Below are 9,944 nucleotides of genomic sequence, written 5' to 3'. Positions count from 1 at the left end.
TTAATTAGAGAAAATAATCTCTGGCTCAGTGCAAAAACTTGATTTTTTTGTTGTTGTCAGTCTCTCCTTATCCCTGTACATCCAGATGAAGCAACAACAAATGCAGACAATAGCTTCTGACTCAGTGTGTGCTAAAGCTGCACACGGAATGTATTGCTTGACTGGCAACAAATATGTGGATGATATTTTTCACTTTCTTCATTTTGATAGATAGATTTATTTGAACCCTGTCTGGACTAGGGATGTAGAACGGCATAGCCATTTGGACTAAATAGGAACTGAACCAAACCTGCACCCAACACCGAAACTGGACAGAATCCAAAGCTTATTGAAATTTAAAAAGCGTTATTTTTTTTCCTGGAAGATACACAGAAGATGAACCTAAAGTATCAACCTGCAGCCAGTTGTAAAACTGAAATATGAACTTCCTCCTTTGCTTCATGACTGAGTTTAATGGGCTTTGGATCAGGCCTGGCACGGATGGAAAAATACATTGAGGGAGATAGAAGAGTGGGGAGAATGTTGCAAATAGGATGTAGGCAATGGCACCTCACCCATCCCAGACCCTAAAAATAAGTGTAAAGATTTTGAACACTTTTCCAAAAAATCTTCCAAAAACTGAAGCATTTTGTGGCACAGAACCAATAGGATCCCTTTACTTTTCTGAATTGGATCCAGCTCAGAGTCAAGTCCTTGATGTTGAATTCTTCCAAGGAGAATTACAAAAGAGTGTAGCTGAGATTTTCAAAAGCCCCCCCCCCCCACTGAAATAACTTTGCTGCCCTTGAAGTCAATACACTGATTTCAATTGGAGCAAAGTTAGGCCGGTGCTGAGCGCTTTTGAAAATCCCACCCCTGAACTCTTACTTTGGCCTGGTCTACACTAGGCGTTTAAATCGGTTTTAGGAGCCTAAAACCGATTTAACGCCACAACCGTCCACACTAGGAGGCACCTTATATCGATTTTAATGGCTCTTTAAATCGGTTTCTGTACTCCTGCCCGACGAGAGGAGTAGCGCTAATATCGGTATTAACATATCGGAATAGGGTTAGTGTGGCCGCAATCGACGGTATTGGCCTCCGGGAGCTATCCCACAGTGCACCACTGACCGCTCTGGACAGCATTCTCAACTCGGATGCACTGGCCAGGTAGACAGGAAAAGCCCCGCGAACTTTTGAAATTCATTTCCTGCTTCCCCAGCGTGGAGAGCTCATCATCACAGGTGACCACGCACAGCTCATCAGCACAGTTAACAATGCAGTCTCCTGAGAATCGAAAAAGAGCCCCAGCATGGACCGCTCGGGAGGTAATGGATCTGATCGCTATATGGGGAGAGGATTCAGTGCTAACAGAACTGCGTTCCAAAAGACGAAATGAAAAAGTATTTGAAAGAATTTCTAAGTCTATGACGGATAAAGGCCACAGCAGGGACTCCGTGCAGTGCAGAGTGAAAGTTAAGGAGCTCAGACAAGCCTACCAGAAAACCAAAGAAGCAAACGGAAGGTCCGGGGCAGGTCGAAAAACATGCCGCTTCTATGCTGAGCTGCATGCAATTTTAGGGGGCTGCGCCACAAGTACCCCACCCCTGACCGTGGATTCCGAGGTGGGGGTTGTAATCTCTGCCATGTCAGACGGGGAAGATGAAGATGAAGAAGAGGAGGAAGACCTCGCAGAGAGCACACAGCACTCCGTGACCCCCAGCAGCCAGGAGCTTTTTATCACCCTGACGGAATTACCCTGCTCCCAGCCCTCACAAGCAACTATTCCAGAGAATGACGCCATGGAAGGGAGCTCTGGTGAGTGTACCTTTGCAAATAGCAAACAGTGTTTTTTAAGCAAGCCTTTTTTAATGATTGATTTGCCCTGAGGACTTGGGACGCATTCGCAGACAGTATAGTTACTTAGAAAAGTTTGTTAACATGTCCGGGGATTGAGAGGAAATCCTCCAGGGACATCTCGATGAAGCGCTCCTGTAGGTACTCCAGAAGCCTTTGCAGAAGGTTTCTGGGCAAAGCATCCTTGTTCCGCCCACCATGGTAGGACACTTTACCATGCCATGCATGTAGCAAGTAATCAGGTATCATTGCGTGGCAAAGCATAGCGGCGTATGGTCCCGGTGACTGCTGGCATTCAAGAAGCATGCGCTCTTTATCTTGTTCTGTTATCCTCAGCAAAGTGATATCGTTCAGGATAACCTGGTTAGAAATCAGGAATTTAAGTAAGGGGGGGTGGCCATTTTTCTACTGGGTTCGTGGAATGCAGCAGCTTAAAAAAAACACTTTCCTGCACGTAGCGAAGCGGGGGGAGGGGAGGAGTGAAATGCCGATGATCTTTTCTGTTTGGTCACCGGCGAGGCGATCTTCCCCAAGCTACCGGACAAGCAGTGGGTGGGGGGGAGGGGGAAGGTTGTTGATTAGCAGGGAGCTAGCGTGGTATTAGCCATGCGTTGGGGGGGGAGGGGTAAATCACTGAGACAGTGGCTTACCATGGCCGCATGCAAGCTGAATCCTGATGCCTGGACCTGTGTCTGAGATCTGTAACCCAAGAGTTGCAAGCAGGCACTATTAAGATGAAAAATGCGACCTTGTAGGGAAATCACATGTGCTATGTAAGGTGAATAGTGCTTTTCACTGTGAAAGAGTATAACCATTGTTCTGTAAAATGTATCTTTCTAAATATTTATCTCCCTCATGCAGCTGCAAATATTTCAAGCGTCCCTCCTCCATCCCAAAGGCTAGCACAGATAAGGCGGAGGAAAAAGAAGACGCGAGATGAGATGTTCTCGGATATTATGGAAGTTACACGCAATGAAAGAGCTCATCTGAATGAGTGGAAGGACGTGGTTTCAAATTACAGGAAAGAGGCCAGTGAACGTGAGGACAGGAGGGATGAACGTGAGGACAGGAGGGACAACCGAGATGAGAGGTGGCGGCAGGAAGACCGGCAGGAAAATCAGCGGTGGCGGCAGGAAGATCAGCGGTGGCGGGATGCAACTCTGGGGCTGCTGCGTGATCAAACTGACATGCTCCGGCGTCTTGTGGAGCTTCAGGAACGGCAGCAGGATCACAGAGTGCCGCTGCAGCCCCTGTATAACCACCCTCCCCCCTCACCATGTTCCTTAGCCTCCTCACCCAGACGTGTAAGAACGCGTGGGGGGAGGCTCCGTGCACCCGCCCACTCCACCCCCGTGGACAGCCCAACCAGAAGGATGTCGTTACTCTGAATTTTATTTTTTTAATGGCCTTCTCCATCCCTCCTTTCCTCCTCCCAAAGCACACCCTTACTTCTCTCCCTCTTTTTATAATGAATCAATAAAGAATTCATGCTTTTTAAATGAGTGACTTTATTTGCATAAGTAAGCTGTACTCGAAGGGGGAGGGGGAGTTGCTTACAGGGACTGAGTCAATCAAGGGGGTTGGGTGTTCATCAACAAACACAGCAGTCACACTGTACCCTGGCCATTGATGAAGCTCGTTTTCAAAGCTTCTCTGATGCGCACCGCTTCCTGGTGTGCTCTTCTAATCTCCCTGGTGTCTGGCTGCGCGTAATCAGCGGCCAGGTGATTTGCCTCAGCCTCCCACCCCGCCATAAAGGTCTCCCCCTTACTCTCACAGAGATTGTGGAGAATACAGCAAGCAGCAATAACATAGGGGACATTGGTTTGGCTGAGGTCTGAGCGAGTCAGTAATGTGCGCCAGCGCGCCTTTAAACGGCCAAATGCACATTCCACCACCATTCTGCACTTGCTCAGCCTGTAATTGAACAGATCCTGACCACTGTCCAGGCTGCCTGTGTATGGCTTCATGAGCCATGGCATCAAGGGGTAGGCTGGGTCCCCCAGGATAACGACAGGCATTTCAACATCCCCAACTGTTATTTTCTGGTCTGGGAAGTAAGTCCCTTGTTGCAGCCGTTTAAACAGAGTAGTGCTTCTGAATACGCGAGCGTCATGAACCCTCCCTGGCCATCCCGCGTGGATGTTTGTGAAACGTCCCTTGTGATCCACCAGTGCTTGCAGCACCATTGAAAAGTACCCCTTCCGGTTTACGTACTGGGTGCCCTGGTGCTGCGGTGCCAAGATAGGGATATGGGTTCCATCTATCGCCCCCCCACAGTTAGGGAATCCCATTGCAGCAAAGCCATCCACTATGGCCTGCACGTTTCCCAGAGTCACAACCTTTCGTAGCAGCAGCTTAGTGATTGCTTTGGCTACTTGCATCACAGCAGCCCCCACAGTAGATTTTCCAACTCCAAATTGATTCCCGACTGACCGGTAGCTGTCTGGCGTTGCAAGCTTCCACAGGGCTATCGCCACTCGCTTCTCTACTGTGAGGGCTGCTCTCATCTTGGTATTATGGCGTTTCAGGGCAGGGGCAAGCAAGTCACAAAGTTCCATGAAAGTGCCCTTACGCATGCGAAAGTTTCGCAGCCACTGGGAATCGTCCCACACCTGCAACACAATGCGGTCCCACCAGTCAGTGCTTGTTTCCCGGGCCCAAAATCGGCGTTCAATGGATAGAATCTGCCCCATTACCATCAGGATCTCCAAAGCGCCGGGGCCCGCGGTTTGAGATAATTCTGTGTCCACGTCCTCATCACTGTCATCGCCGCGCTGCCGTATCCGCCTCTTACTCGCCTCGGTTCGAAGGTCCTGGTTCAGCATATACTGCACGAGAGTGCGCGAGGTGTTTAAAACATCCACGATTGCGGTATGGAGCTGAGCAGGGTCCATGCTTGCTGTGCTATGGCGTCTGCACGGTTCACCAAGCAAAAAAGGCGCGAAACGGTTGTCTGCCGCTGTCAGGGAGGGAGGGAGGGGTGAGGCTGTACCCAGAACCACCCGCGAAAATGATTTTTGCCCCATCAGGCACTGGGATCTCAACCCGGAAATGCCAAGGGGCGGGGGAGGCTGCGGGAACTATGGGATAGCTACGGGATAGCTACCCACAGTGCAACGCTCCAGAAATCGACGCTAGCCTCGGACCATGGACGCACACCACCGATTTAATGTGTTTAGTGTGGCCGCGCACACTCGATTTTATAAAATCTGTTTTACAAAACCGGTTTATGCAAATTCGGAATAGTCCCGTAGTGTAGACGTACCCTTTGTCTCAGCTGTCACTAAGTTTAGTAAACCCAAGAGACTGAGAGGCAAAGCCAACAAATAATCAGCAGAGGAAGGTTTAAGGTTCTGGTTCTCCCTGCTCTGATTAATTTATCGACAAGTCAGATCTTAGTGGGAAATCTTATATCACAACATTACAGAAAGACACCAGAAAGGGGAAAGTTTAAAATACGATGAAAACCTGTTTTTTCCCCAGGTAACTTTTATTTTGCTGTTCAGCTCACTAGTTCACTTTTAATGGTTCACTTAGTTGAACCTGTGCCTTTAGAATCATTAACATTTATTTTACATATCTCAGGAAATAATGACTAGGTTGGCTAATTTTGCTCTAGGGTACTCTGGTCGCTCCTCTTAGCTCATGTCTCTTGTGTCTGCCAGTCTGGGGCCTTGTCTACACTACAGGACTATTTCGAATCTACTTAATTCGAATTTGTGGATTCGACCTTATGAAGTCGAATTTGTGTATCCATACTAAATACACTAATTCGAACTTCTGAGTCCACATTAACGGGGCCGGCGTCGACTTTCGAAGCGGTGCACTGTGGGAAGCTATCCCACAGTTCCCGCAGTCCCCGCTGCCCATTGGAATGCTGGGTAGAGCCCCCAATGCCTGCTGGGGGAAAAAATGTGTCGAGGGTGGTTTTGGGTAACTGTCGTCATTGAACCGTCAATCACGCCCTCACTCCCTCCCTCCCTGAAAGCGCCTGCGGGCAATCTGTTCGTGCACTTTTCTGGTCAGTGACAGCGTGGACGCCACAGCACTGCAAGCATGGAGCCCGCTGCGATCCTCGCCGTTTTCTCCTCCTCGCACTTTATCGTCCACCTCTTCCACATTCAGCTGCTGAGAAATTGGGCTACTTTTCAATGGTTCTGCAAGCACTGGGGGACCATAGGGGACGTTTTACCAACATGAACGTCGTATGGCCGGGCAAGGTTCCTGATGCGTGTGTTCTCAGGAACTGTGGGCTGCTCAGACGCCTGCTGGAAGGTAGTTTCTTCCCGTACCACGAAATAACTGTTGTGGATGTGCATTTGCCTATAGTGATCCTCGGTGACCCAGCCTGCCCGCTAATGCACTTGCTCATGAAGCCCTATACAGGCGCCTGGGACAGCGACAAGGAACTCTTTAAATACCAGCGAGCAGCGTGACCTGTGACTGTTCAGTTTCTTTACAGAGAAGCTGAACCTGCCCCTGTTTCTTTACCCAGTTACTGTTGACTCTCCTCTTTGGTTAAATACCCCGTTCTCCCCGTTTCCTCCACTTCCAAGACACGTGTAAAAATAAAATACATGTCACACTGTTACTGAGGAGAGGTTTCTTTATTCATGACTTTTCGTTAAAGGGTCGAAACTGGAACGCAGACTGCGGTGGGTAGGGTGTGCGCTGATGTAAAGACCGCCTCTAAACTCAAGGAATGACAGGCTCCTGCTCCTACAGCGGTCCGCATTGCCGGACTGCTTGTTTCAACGGAGCCTGCCATCCCTCCTTTTTGGGATTCTGTGTGCGGGGGGCTATGTGGCCTTGTGGCGGAGGAGGACGGATACAGATTCCTCTGCTGCGTGACTCAGCGGTCCACGACAAGGACCGCTGTATAAGATCTGTACCTGCCCTCCCCCGCTAAAAAGTCACATCCCCACCGCCCACACAGAACCTGGAAACCACCTCCCATACCGACCACGGTGCCTGCTGACTGCACTGTGTGTGTTACCCGCTGCTGATCCGGCCCCCGTGTCTGTACCCTGCGAAAGGTGCCTGTCCTATGCAATTAGCAACGCACTTCCCCACGCACCCCATTCAAACACAGTCTTCAGTGAAGAAACATGACGGAAACAGTACTTAACAGCAAAGTATTTTTATTACTTAAGTACACAGTTATGGGATGGGACTGGGATTGGGACTTGTTTGAGTCCGGAAGGGAAGGACTTATGCAAATGTAGGGTAGGAGAGCTTTTGGTTACTTGAGCACTCTGCTGGGGTGCAGTGACAGTATTCACGGCCCAGGGCGGGCATCCTCCTGGTTATTTGAGGTGAGGGGGGAATGTGACTTTGTGGCGGGGGAGGGCAGTTGCAGAGATACTGCCGGGGGCTCTGTCCTGCAGCGGTCCTGCAGAACATACACAAGTCGCCGGAGCGTGTCCGTTTGCTCCCTCAGTAGTACAAGCATTGCTTGAGTCGCCTGCTTGTGTTCCTCACGCCACCTCTCCTCCCATTCGCTGTGTGAGCGCTGGTACAGAGAGACTTTCTCCCTCCACTGCCTCTGCTGGTCCGCCTCGGCTAGGTAGCAGCCCACACATTCATCGAAAATCGTGTCCCTTGTCTTTTTCTTTCGCCGCCTAATCTTCGCCAGCCTCTGCGAGGTGGATGCTGTGGCAGGTCTGGAGACAGTGGAAGCTGTGAGATGGGAAACAGTTAGTTAATTCCTTGCAATGATACTTTTTTGCGAACAATTAACTGAGTCTAGGCTGTCTCTGTGAATTTTTTGTTGAGACCCCTGTGCCTGCTGTTGCACAAATCATTTGCGCGGTGGATTCTGGGTAAATGTCGCCAGTCATTCCTTCCTCCGGGAAAGCAATGGCAGACAATCATTTCGAGCACGTTTTCCATGAAATGCCCTGGCACACGCCATAGCGTGGCAACAATGGACCCTATTTTGCCTTTTGTATATGTCACCGTATGTGTACTGGATGCCGCTGACAGAGGCGGACCAGCAGCGCTACACAGCAGCATGCTTATGCTTTTGCATGACAGCAGCGATGGTTACCAGGCATACTGCACCGTCTACCATACCATGAACTGGTAAGAAGACGGTAATAAGATGGTCATGGTTACCTGTCCTTTTGCACTGCGCCATTTGGTGCTGTCATAAGTGCCCCTGGTCGATCAGCCAGGGGCGCAAAAGCAAAATTTGGGAATGACTCCCCGAGTCAATCCCTCCTTTTTGGGTATCTAAAAATAGAATCAGTCCTGCCTAGATTATGGGCAAGTGTACTAGAGAACCACTGTATCATACAACCAGAGACCACAGCTGCTCTCTGTCCAATCCTGCATAAATTTTGAGCTGAACGCTATTCACAGGGTGTGCTCCTGAAACAACCCCAGCTGTTCATTCCGTTCTTCCCCCAGCCTTCCTGGGTTCCAATACCATTGTCCCCCCACTTGTGTGATGAAGTAATATAGAATGCATGAACAAGACACAGGTAGTCGTTTGTGAGAAATGAGTGGAAGGAAGCCTCCAGCTGCAATGATAGTCCAGAGATGACATTAAGGGGTGTGGAGGAGGGAGCCACTCATCCCTCTGCTAGTCCAGGGGCAATTGAATCTTTTCTTTACAATGAAGGGTGGGGGCTGATGGAGCTCAGCCCCCTGTTGCAATGATGAGGACGGTTACCAGCCATACTGCACCATCTACCATGAAAAATTAGCAACAGGCGGCCTTGACCGACCGGTCCCAAGCAAGTTGGTACGGTTGTCATGGTTACCAGCCCTTTTGCACTGCCCCATGTGCCAATAGGCTGATGGTACAAAAAGATGGAAATGCATCCTCATCATCAGCCATCCATAGCGTGGGGGGAGCAAGGATGTTGGTGTTGAGTGCTGCACCATCGCGTCTATCTGCAGCATTCAGTACAGATACGGTGACATGTAAAAGAGTCAACAGAGGATTGTTTTCCCTTTAACTTCTGGGGGTCGGGGGGCTGCGTAAATTGCCGAGCTATGCCCCGACCCACCGCGGACACTGTGTTTGACCCTAGAAGCATTTGGAGATCAGCCAAGAATGCAAATGCTTTTCGGAGACAGCAGGAACTGTGGGATACCTTGCGTCCTCGTTCCCCCCTCCCTCCATGAGCGTCCATTTGATTCTTTGGCTTTCCGTTACGCTCGTCACGCAGCTGCGTGCTGAGTCTGTGCTATGCCGTCTGTCCGTTTATTTATTAAAAATACTTTGGACCAGGCGTAACGTAACATTTCTTCCCCTACTTAGATGCAGGAGTCTCCGAGCGAGATCACCGTGAGGACGGGCACTGAAGGAGATAGAGAGCGCATGCTGCGTGAAATCTAGCACGAACCACGGACCTATGCAGCCGTGCTCTGGGAGGCAGTGCTCCCTGAATACCGCGTGAAAGCCTCGCGCGGAAAAGTGTGCTACCACGGAGCACCCAATAAGGCAGCTCTCCCCAGGAACCTCCTGCTGATGCTTATCGATTAACGGCAGGAGAGCTTCGTGGCATTCTCCCAGGAGGATTTCTGTTCTATCACCATATATATACAGAGACCTCCTTTTCACACACTTCAGATTCCTGTTATATTAAGAATAAAAGTTAACATGGTTAAAGCACTTACCGACAGATCCTACCCCTGATTCAGGATCCGGGTTCCTGGCCGGGGAGGGTTGGTAGGGGATCTCCGTGACGGTGATGAATAGATCCTGGCTGTCGGGGAAACCAGCGTTGTAAGCGCTATCGCCTGCCTCGTCCTCCACAAACCCTTCCTCATCTTCCCCGTCCGTGAACATCGTCGAGGAACTGTCCGTCGACACTGTCCCATCATCAGAGTCCATGGTCACTGGTGGGGCAGTGGTGGCAGGCTCCGTAGCGTCCGTTGGCCGCTTTGATTTTTTGGTAGGCTTGTCTGGGGTCCTTGATTTTCACGCGGCGCTGCGTTGCATGACGGCTGTATCCTCTGTCTGGATCATGGCTTTGGAGACCTTCTCGTAGGTCTTTGCATTCCGTTCGTTGGAGCGCAGCTCCGAAAGCACAGACTCCTCACCCCACACACCGATCAGATCGAAGAGTTCCCGGTCAGTCTATGCCGGGTCC

The sequence above is a fragment of the Mauremys mutica genome, chromosome 3 (assembly GCF_020497125.1).
Source record: "Mauremys mutica isolate MM-2020 ecotype Southern chromosome 3, ASM2049712v1, whole genome shotgun sequence".
Classification (NCBI taxonomy): Eukaryota; Metazoa; Chordata; order Testudines; family Geoemydidae; genus Mauremys; species Mauremys mutica.
This window is presented reverse-complemented; position numbering follows the sequence as displayed.